This window comes from Myotis brandtii, unplaced genomic scaffold, assembly GCF_000412655.1.
Source record: "Myotis brandtii unplaced genomic scaffold, ASM41265v1 scaffold381, whole genome shotgun sequence".
NCBI lineage: Eukaryota > Metazoa > Chordata > Mammalia > Chiroptera > Vespertilionidae > Myotis > Myotis brandtii.
The window spans coordinates 804,615-814,713 of NW_005364633.1; positions in this window are offsets into that span (position 1 = coordinate 804,615).

Genomic DNA, 10,099 nt, shown 5'->3' on the forward strand with positions numbered 1-10,099 from the left:
CACCCTCCGGCCCCTGCTCTCACGGACTCGTTTCTTTGTAATAGTGCAATTTGGTTTGGTTTGGTTCGGGGCTCGTCGTATGTTTGGGAATTGTCAAAGGCCAATACCGTTAGAGCCCCTTGGCGAAATAAACATGTCCGGCTGATCACTTTTTATTATTGGAATAGTTTTAACCCTGAGAGCGCACCTTCTGTGTGCGACCCCGGGACAGGACTACAGCAGCGACGGCGTCCGCGCCGTGTCCTCTGTGTCCTTTGGTTAGTCATCGTGTTAGATCTGTGTACCCTAAATCAACGTATTACTCATACATCATTAATACATCCAAGTATAGGAAACAGTCTTGCAAGACAGCTCGCTCACTCACCAACTATTTATTGAATGCCTCCTCTGCGAGACTGCGCTCGAGGGTAGGAAACGTTAGTGGGGATTTTTGTCTGTTTGCTTTTAAGGCCATTGCATCCCGGCTGGTTGGTGCTGGCTCTGCTGGGGCTGAGGGGGTTTTGTGGAGACCAGAACAGTCGCTGTTGCAGATGGACAGCGTGACGCGGGAGCCCTGGTGTGATTCTCACAACATGTCCTTCGAGAAGGGCTGGTCCTGGGAAGGAGGAATGTACAACGGGGTAACACGCCTCTCCCTGTGAAGAGAGAAAACTGACATTTGAACAGGACTTTTCGTTGGTTCCGATCTCTTGTAATTGCTTTAGGAAACAGAGTCGTTCTTATTTTAGGAAAAAAATGACAGAAGCCGCTCGGTAAGATTGTATTTTCCGTTTCTGGTAGACATCCTGTATGATCCTACATCTGCAGGGTGCTGTTCCCCACAGATCTGAGCAAATACTCTAAACAGCTGATGACAGAGTGGACGGCTGGGGGCCTTTCAGATGGTGGCAAACACTCTATATGATGTGCAATAAACATCCAAGATCTTGTTTTTTGGAAAGTTTTATTTATAAAATACATTTTGTATGAGAGAGGTGATTGGTCCAGGGGGCATATTTTAATCAAGGCTCAAAACTGTGTTCATTTGCAGGACTTTTCTTTTTTTCAAACTTACATTAAGGGTTCGTTTTGGAAGCTGCCTTTTAAACTTTGGAACCAAATTGTTTCTTATTTGGGGGATAATGTACATGCGATGGTATGTTAAATAATAAAACTGTTCTAATCTGGTGCCATTTCCTGGGTCACAGCTGTGTTTTTGTGTTTCGGGCTATTTTCCCATGTTGCGTGTCAGTACGGCGTCGCACAGGAAGGCTTCGCCACCCACACATTCTGTGCTCTCTGTGTAACTGAATTTCACTTGTCCTATAAACCAGAAACATCCATTGGAAGTATTTTCTGGGGGTTGGTTTTCTTTTCATTTTTGTGCTTAAAACAATTGCTTCCTTAAGACGTTCCCCGAAGCCTCTGTGAGCATTGGTGCCGACACAGCAAGCAATCACTTCCCTCCGGTCTTCTCCAGCATCTACCCAGAGTGCCAGGTGGATGATTCCTCAAACAGGTGCGTAGAAACGTGGAGCCCGGGGGTGTTTTTTATTTTATTTTATAATTTTATTGAATTGATTGGGGTGGCATTGGTTAATAAAATTATACAGGTTTCAGGGCACAATTCCACAATACATGAGCTGTACACTGTATTGTGTGTTCACACCCAAAGTCAAGTCTCCTCCATCACCATGTATCCCCACTTCACCTCCTACACTTCCCCGCCCCCTTCCCTTTGGTCATCACCACACTGCTGTCTGTGTCTATGAGGTTTTTTTGTTTTGTTTTTTGGGGGTTTTTTGCTTAATTTCTTCACCTTCTTCACCCAGCCCTCCAACGCCCTCCCCTCTGACAGCTGTCAGTCTGTCTCTGTGAGTCTGCTTCCATTTTGTTTGTTATTTTCTTTTGTGCATTAGATTCCACATTTTTTTAAAAAATGATTTTTAAAAATATTTAATACATGACGCTGGCCGGGTAGCTCACTTGGTTAGAGCATCATCTAGAAAACCAAGGTTGTGGTTGGATCCCCTGTCCGGGCACAGACAAGAATCAACCAGCGAATGCAGAAATAAGTGGAACAACACACTGATGTTTCTCTCTGTTTCCCTTCCTCTGTCTCTCTCAAATCAATAAAGAAAAAGAAATCAGTCTTTTAAGAAAATATATTTAATGCATTCACATTGTTCAAACTACAAGTAAGTATAAAAAGAGGCACAGTACTGCCCTGACCAGTTTGGCTCAGTGGATAGAGCGTCGGCCTGCGGACCGAAGGGTCCCGGGTTCGATTCCAGTCAAGGGCATGTACCTTGGTTGCGGGCATATCCCCAGTGGGGGGTGTGCAGGAGGCAGCTGGTTGATGTTCCTCTCTCATAGATGTTTCTACTCTCTATCCATCTTCCTTCCTCGCTGTAAAAAATCAATAAAATATATATATTTTTTAAAAAGAGACAGTACACACATTCTCCATCTCATCCGTTCCAGCATGCTCCCAGAAGTCACCATTGTGTTTAGTTGCTTTTGCGTTACTTGATGCATGTTTATCAGAGGAAATAAAAACACAGATTCTTAGCGTCCTTCTACTTAGTGGACAAAAGCTGTATTGTAGGCATCGCTTTGCCTTTTCGCTCTTCATTGTGTTTACAGTGGCATAGGCTCCTGTTGTCTGGATGCGCTGTAGTGTAGCTATCCAGGCCCCTGCCGGTCATCACGGGGCTGTGTCCTGGTGGAGGCTTAAGTCCTGGAGGGGGAGGAGCGATATTCCAGGGGCCTCCTTGTTGCATGTCCCCAGTACGTTATTTGCCGATTGTGCGTTCCGATGATCAGCAGCAATAGCAGTTACAGTGGTATATTTTCCAAAGTTTATTTCCAATAGAGAAACCATTTAACCTCAAACTTTGTGGTAAGTATTCTGCCCGGATTGAGAAATATCTCTATAAAGTAGTTTTAAATGGGACTCTTTGGGCACATCCACGCATCCCTGAAGTATTCAGGCGTTTCTGGTCATGCAGTTCATCCTGGGTGGGCTGGGACAAGCCCTGGTGGAAGAGGTCTTCTGAGCGTTGGCGAGAAAGCTCTCTCATGTGCCCTCCAATAGACGGGTCACAGGCTTGTATCGCACAGTCTTGGGATAATGAGTTGGATCCAGTATTCAGACGTAAGACCTTCAGCTCAAGTCTGAATACCTTTGCCGATGCCCCCAGAGTCGCGGGTATGTCATAATGGCAACGCACCAGGGCCCAGAATCCTGAGCGTCAGGCACAGTCCTCACTGTTGAGGATTTGGCTAAAATCTAAGAGAATCAATGGCTTTCTTATCCCGCCATTTGAAGACTCAGTGAGAACTCTGAAGTTCGAGTAATTGAGTACAGTTATGGTCATGAGAGCGCGGTTTAAAATTCTTTTAGGCTGAAAATGGGCGGCCGTGTTTTGGTTTTTTATCTGCTGTTTTTCGTGTAGAGGTGAGGCATTGGGTTCTAAGATACCCCAACAACAAGCGCGCTAAAACGGTGTCGTTGCTAGGGAAGGACTAGCGAGTTCCTTGATGTGTCCATTGAGGTTTTTCCAGGCGGCGTGTGGGGAGCGCCTGTCCTTAAGCTGGGCGTGGGGTTGCCCTGCTCTGCGGTTCTCAGGGTCACCCCGTAGAAGGCTGGAACCAGCAGCAGCAGGCTCTTCCTGTGGGAAAAACAGCGGGGAGCCTCCCCACCCCCCCCACCGCCGGGAGATTTCCTGTTGAGTAGTTGGTGTTCCCCTCGGAGGGAGGGTCGGCTCTTCGGACCTCATGGCGGCAGGTCCATCGTGTGCTCCTTCGTCCCCACGTGCTTGGCCCCGATGGCACCGGCTCCCCTTCCGATGGCTGCTCCGGGAAGCTGTTTGGAGCTGGTTTCCTCCAGGCCTTGGGATTGTTGGCCTCGGTTCTTTCAGAGCCTGGAGTTAATTACAGGCAGCGCCAGCCACTGCCCGGCCTCCTCCTTAGCTTCTTTTGCTGCTGGCAGGGTGGCCACTCCTGCTCAGTGCCATGCAATTCAGCAGAATCTAACTTTGTAACCAAGGAAGATGGTCTCGGAACTTAATTCCCTGTTTACCCGAAGGCCTGGCGGTGCTGAGAGGAAGAACCGGAGCACCCGCCGCCTTACCATCGTGCTTCGTCTTGAATGGTTTTGATCCGGTTTTGAGATAATTGACGTATAGCATCGTACAGTTTTAGGAGTGCAATATAATGACGTGACGTATGTATATGTGACAGACGTGATTGCCAGATAAGTAGTCAACAGCCATCACACCACATAATTACAATTTCTTCTTGTGATGAGAACTTTTAAGATTACCCTCTTAATTATCCGATGACCGATGAGCTGGATCGCCTTTTCAGCATTGGCCGTGTGACGTTCCCGTTCAAATACTTCACCTTTTCTTTTTTTCTTTTTCAGTTGGAGTTGTGGCTCTTTTTCTTTTTTCACTTGAAGTTACCCTTTGGGTGCGAGGCCTTTCGCAGGTGCGTGGCCTGTGTCTTCCTTCTCCCAGCCTCCGGCTGCCTTTTCTTCTCTTACCCTGTCTCTTGATAAACAGAGGGTCTGTGTTTGTATCGTCCAGCTTACCAGCTCTTTCCTCTGGTTAGTACTTTTTGTTTCCTGTTTCGGAAATATTTGTTTACTCGAGGTTATGAAGATAATTTGCCTGTGACTTCTTTAGAAGCTTTATATTTAGCTCTCTAGTCCACTGGGATTGATTTGGAGGAGGGGGAGTTGTGTAAAGTAGGGAGTCAGAACAAGTTTTTTCCCTGAGTGGATATCCGGGGGACGGCACCTTCCTCCGAAAAGACCATCCCTGCCCCGCGGCCCTGTTCCTAAGCTCTCTTCTGTTCCATTGTTTATCTGTGTGATCACTACCCTGAGTTGATTATTACGGCTTTGTAACAGGTTAGATGCACTTGTGATAGGAGGAGGAGCATTAAAACGAAGAAATACACCATCTCAAGTGTTTGGAGTAACAATAGCTCATCAGGATTCTAGATCTACGAACAAAATCAGCCCCTTTTTCAGCCGCAGGGATTTGGGCTCTGGAGTTCTAGTGGGACCATATGGGCATGGGTGGGGGGGGGTATTAAATGTTGCCTTGAAATAAATTAACAGCTTCTAACTCGATGCGCTCTTTTGTTTTCCATGGACTCCGTGGTTTCTGTATCACTAGTTACCCCCCTGTTACGTTATCCCCAGAGTCTTCATGGAACGACTGTCCTGTATGAGAGCCTGCGCATGTTTTGCTTTGAGGGAAGACTGTTTCCCTCTCAGACTCGGTGTCTGTGGAGGGGAGAGGCCCCTGGGGGCTTTCCTGATTCCCTAACAATTTCCTTACGTCTCAGACTGCGGGTCGTCTTGGGCAATGATCACAGCTGACAGTTGAGGCCAGATGGTGCTGGAAGTGGAGTCCGCATCTTCGTTTGGCTTCTCTAGTCCCACACTTCCTTCTTCATGGAATATATCATCTATAACAGTGATGGCGAACCTTTTGAGCTCGGCGTGTCAGCATTTTGAAAAACCCTAACTTAACTCTGGTGCCGTGTCACATACAGAAATTTTTTGATATTTGCAACCATAGTAAAACAAAGACTTCTATTTTTGATATTTATTTTATATCTTTAAATGCCATTTAACAAAGAAAAATCAACCAAAAAAATGAGTTCATGTGTCACTGGGCACATGATTTTTTAAAAAGAAGCAAGCTACGGCTTCCTGCTGCCTCCCTCTCATTCTTGATCCTCTGATGAAATACTTCTGTTCAGAAGAACATCAGGATGATGTGATCAGATCTGCTTTCTGCCAACAAAACTGGCCACAGCGTTGGAAGTATTTTCCCGCCCCCTGGGGTGTGGGGAGGGAGCTGGTCTCGGCATCGGGAGCCCGTCCTCGGCACTCGGGTGGGTGGCAGCGAGCAGAGCCGGACAGGCTGCCGGCGGAGGACCGCGGCTGCGCTCCAGATGGTCTGGCCCAGGAGGAGAAGTGATCGCATCTGCAGAGCTGAGTTCACGCTCCATTAAGAGGTGTAGGAAATAGCGCACTACTGTTCCCCAAAATCCGGGCTCGGCTGCTACAGGAGCAAACTCCATAGACCGACTCCTGTTTCTGACACTCAGTGGGAGAGCCCCATTTGCACTGACATTGGGGGTGTGTGGGGGCTTTGGCTTAGCAGCGCTGCCCCTAAGATTCCCAGGCCCTCGGGACTGGCAGACGGGCACTTAAAGCGATCAGATGCACGTTGTTATTTGAAACCATATGACTCCTCTCTATGTGGCTGCATTGTTTTTCCAAAATCAAAGCTGTCCAGAGTCTCCGCTCTGGAGGTGGTGTGTGTGTGTGTGTGTGTGTACACGCACGAGCACACGTGTGTGCATGGACGCACATGGAAGCACATACACACGTGTGCACATGGGTACACACAAAAAGCAGGGAAGAAAGCCTCCCCATTGATTGCTGCTTTGCACTTGAACCTCATCTTGCAAACAGGCCGACCTCATCTGTGTTGCATCTAATCAGGAAGGACGGAGATATTTCTGTAGCTGTTTTGCAACATGATGCTCTCTCTTCCTGCCCCCCCTGAAAAACACCATGTCCTAACCCTCAAAGATCATAGCACTCGGGTTAAAAATGTTAAAAGGCCAGCGGACAAAGTAGAATTCCACGCTGCTGGCTTGGACCGCATCCACCGTCTTCGACCTCGTCCCCAGGGGCCACTGCTAACTCCCTCCCAGCTGTTGGAAGCATGCGCTTCCTCCCAGGCCCCAGGGAGAGGGTGCCCTGTGAGCTGCCTGTGTCTGGGCCCTTCTGATGGGTGGACTGATGGGAGGAAGGGTGAGAGGTGGGAGAACAGGAGGCGACACCATGGCGACAGGGACTGGCCGAGCTGTCTGCACACAGCTGGTGAGGCGCAGCCACCAGGGCTGAGAGGGAGGGTGTGGGCCTAGTGGTTAGACGCAGGGGTGGGCAAACTTTTTGACTCGAGGGCCACAGTGGGTTCTTAAACTGGACCGGAGGGCCGGAACAAAAGCATGGATGGAGTGTTTGTGTGAACTAATATAAATTCAAAGTAAACATCATTACATAAAAGGGTACGGTCTTTTTTTTTTTTTTTTTTAGTTTTTTTCATTTCAAACGGGCCGGATCCGGCCCACGGGCCGTAGTTTGCCCACGGCTGGGTTAGAGCATCGGCCTGCGGACTGGGGGGCTGCAGTTTCGAGTCCCAGTCGAGGACACATACCTTGGATGCAGGCTCGACCCACTGCCCTGGTCGGGGCGTGTGCAGGAGGCAACAGGTCGATGTTTCTCTCTCTCTCCCCCTCCTCCCTCCCTCCCACTTTCTCTAGAAATCAAAGGAAAAAATACCCTCGGGTGAGGATTAAAAACGTAATGAAGAGGGGGGTTCGGGCTGGTGATGATGGGAGGAAAGGTGCCTGTGTGGCAGCGGCGGTCGAGCCGGAGGCCTCGCCGTCCTCTTCAATCATTAAAGAGCATCCTGACACGTCCTTTCATTTCTCCTCCCAGTCAGCCTCCCAGAGCTCAGTCACAAAGATGATTTCATTAAATCGGAGCTATTTGTCTAAATCATAAAGTTAGCTTTTCAGAAAGACTCACCGTGGGAACGTCCCGGGAGCGGCCACATCCTGCGTGTGTGAATGAACTTGCTTTCTGCCTTCCCCACCCCCGCCAGTCCACTCCCCTGACCCACTCCGGGCGCGTGTGTGCCCGGCGGACGCCTCCCCACACTCCCTTCCTCCTCCCACCCCTCCCGGGAAGGAGGGAGGGTGTGTGCACGATGGTGGTCAGCACCTCATCTCCGACTCGCCCTCCTCAGCCCGGCTCACTGCACCCGGAACGTTTATTCTCTGCTGCTTGCACACACTGGTCATCACCTTCCTCCTCACCCCTGGGCCTCCCAGTTTTCTCAGGAGAATCATCATTTCTTCATCATTATGGCGTGTTTTGTTTTTTGGTTTTTTTAAAATATATTTTATTGATTTTTTACAGAGAGGAAGGGAGAGGGATAGAGAGTCAGAAACATCGATGAGAGAGAAACATCGATCAGCCGCCTCCTGCACACCCCCGACTGGGGATGTGCCCGCAACCAAGGTACATGCCCTTGACCGGAATCGAACCAGGGACCCTTCAGTCCGCAGGCCGATGCTCTATCCGCTGAGCCAAACCGGTTAGGGCGCGTGTGTTGTTTTTTTTTGAGTCAAAAATGTGTACTAATCACGGCAAAGGCACGCTTTCCTTTCGAGCACCGAGCTAACGTTAACTGCTTATCACCCTCATTAGGGAGACTGACGAGTTTTTCTCGTCCCTGCGTGAGAGGAACTCCACCACGAAGGTGGAGACTTTGTATTTTTTATATATTCCCAGCTTCTAGGCCATTGATGGCGAACCTTTTGAGCTCGGGGTGTCAGCATTTTGAAAAACCCTAACTTACCTCTGGTGCCGTGTCACATATAGAAATTTTTTGATATTTGCAACCATAGTAAAACAAAGATTTATATTTTTGATATTTATTTTATATATTTAAATGCCATTTAACAAAGAAAAATCAACCAAAAAAATGAGTTCGCGTGTCATAGGTTCGCTATCACTGTTCTAGGCAGTGGCGGGCACATGGCAGACACTCTGTAAGTATTTGTTGAACTATTGAGTGAATGAGTGGGATGTTTATTGAGCACCTACTATATGTCAGGTACTGTTCTAGGTGCTGGGGATAGAATGACACGCTCCTAGAGCTCACATTCTCATTGATAAATGCGTCAACGTATTCTCCTTTAAATACAGAAAAAGCAACTGAAAACAGCCAACAGAAAAATGCAATATACTCTAGATAAAAAATCCTAGAGAATAAATAAGATCCTGTCTCCTAGGTTTTTCTAATTAATACATCTCCTTAAATGCCGGTTTTCAAGTGGAAATGTTTTTTACTTTACCTCGTTACTTTTCTCTCTTCGTGAATAACATTCGACAGTATTATTGCTAACTGTGTCATCGCCAACCTGAGGGGTTTCAGCCACAGTGTAACATGAATAGGCTGTGGGTATGTTCAGAGGAACCCAGCTCTCTCTTAGCACAATTTTTATGGGGAAAGTTCTTCATGTGTCTGGTCCGGAACTTAACTCTCGCCATACAAACTGCCTGCGTGCGAGAGGGGATTTCAGCATTGCAGGGTGTTAGCGTCCTGGCTTTTTAAAAATATAGGTGACAATATTTTATCTGCTCGTTGCCCTACAACAGTGGTCGGCAAACTCACTAGTCAACAGAGCCAAATATCAACAGTACAACGATTGAAATTTCTTTTGAGAGCCAAATTTTTTAAACTTAAACTATATAGGTAGGTACATTGTTATTAACTTAATTAGGGTACTCCTAAGGCTTAGGAAGAGCCACACTCAAGGGGCCAAAGAGCCGCATGTGGCTCGCGAGCCACAGTTTGCCGACCACGGCCCTACAACCTCATTGTTAAGAGGAAGAACTCGATCATGGCCTGCCCTGTGGGGTCAGTGCTGGGGTGGCCTAGTGGTGGAGCATCGACCTATGAACCAGGAGGTCAGGGTTCAATTCCCAGTCAGGGCACATGCCCCAGTTGTGGGCTCGGTCTCCAGGAGAGGGCATGCAGGAGGCAGTCGATCAATGATTCTCATCGTTGATGTTTCTATCTCTTCCTCTCCCTTCCTCTCTGAAATCAATAAATAATTAAAAATCAAATTAAAAGGCATATTGTGAGAACTTCCTCCCAATGAAAATACTATATTGAGTCTGCAGATTTTTTTTCTATATTTTCCTGCATTGCTTCCCTTTCATTTATTCATTCATCCATCAAATACGAGAAGAATATTACGAAGACTCTGTACAACATAAAAAGTGTAAGGCTCCTCATAAAAATCTGTAAATAACAATTGTGCTCACATATGCTACATATGACACTGTCATTGCAGTTAACACTGAATTTAAAAGTTATGGTGGCAGTGACTTTAAATTGAGCCTCACGCAAGTTGAAGCTTTCGCTGTCTTCTCTATCATTTATTTCACAGGAGTGTGGCAAAGCACCAGAAAGCAACAGGCATTTGCTATTTAAGATGTTTAGGCATC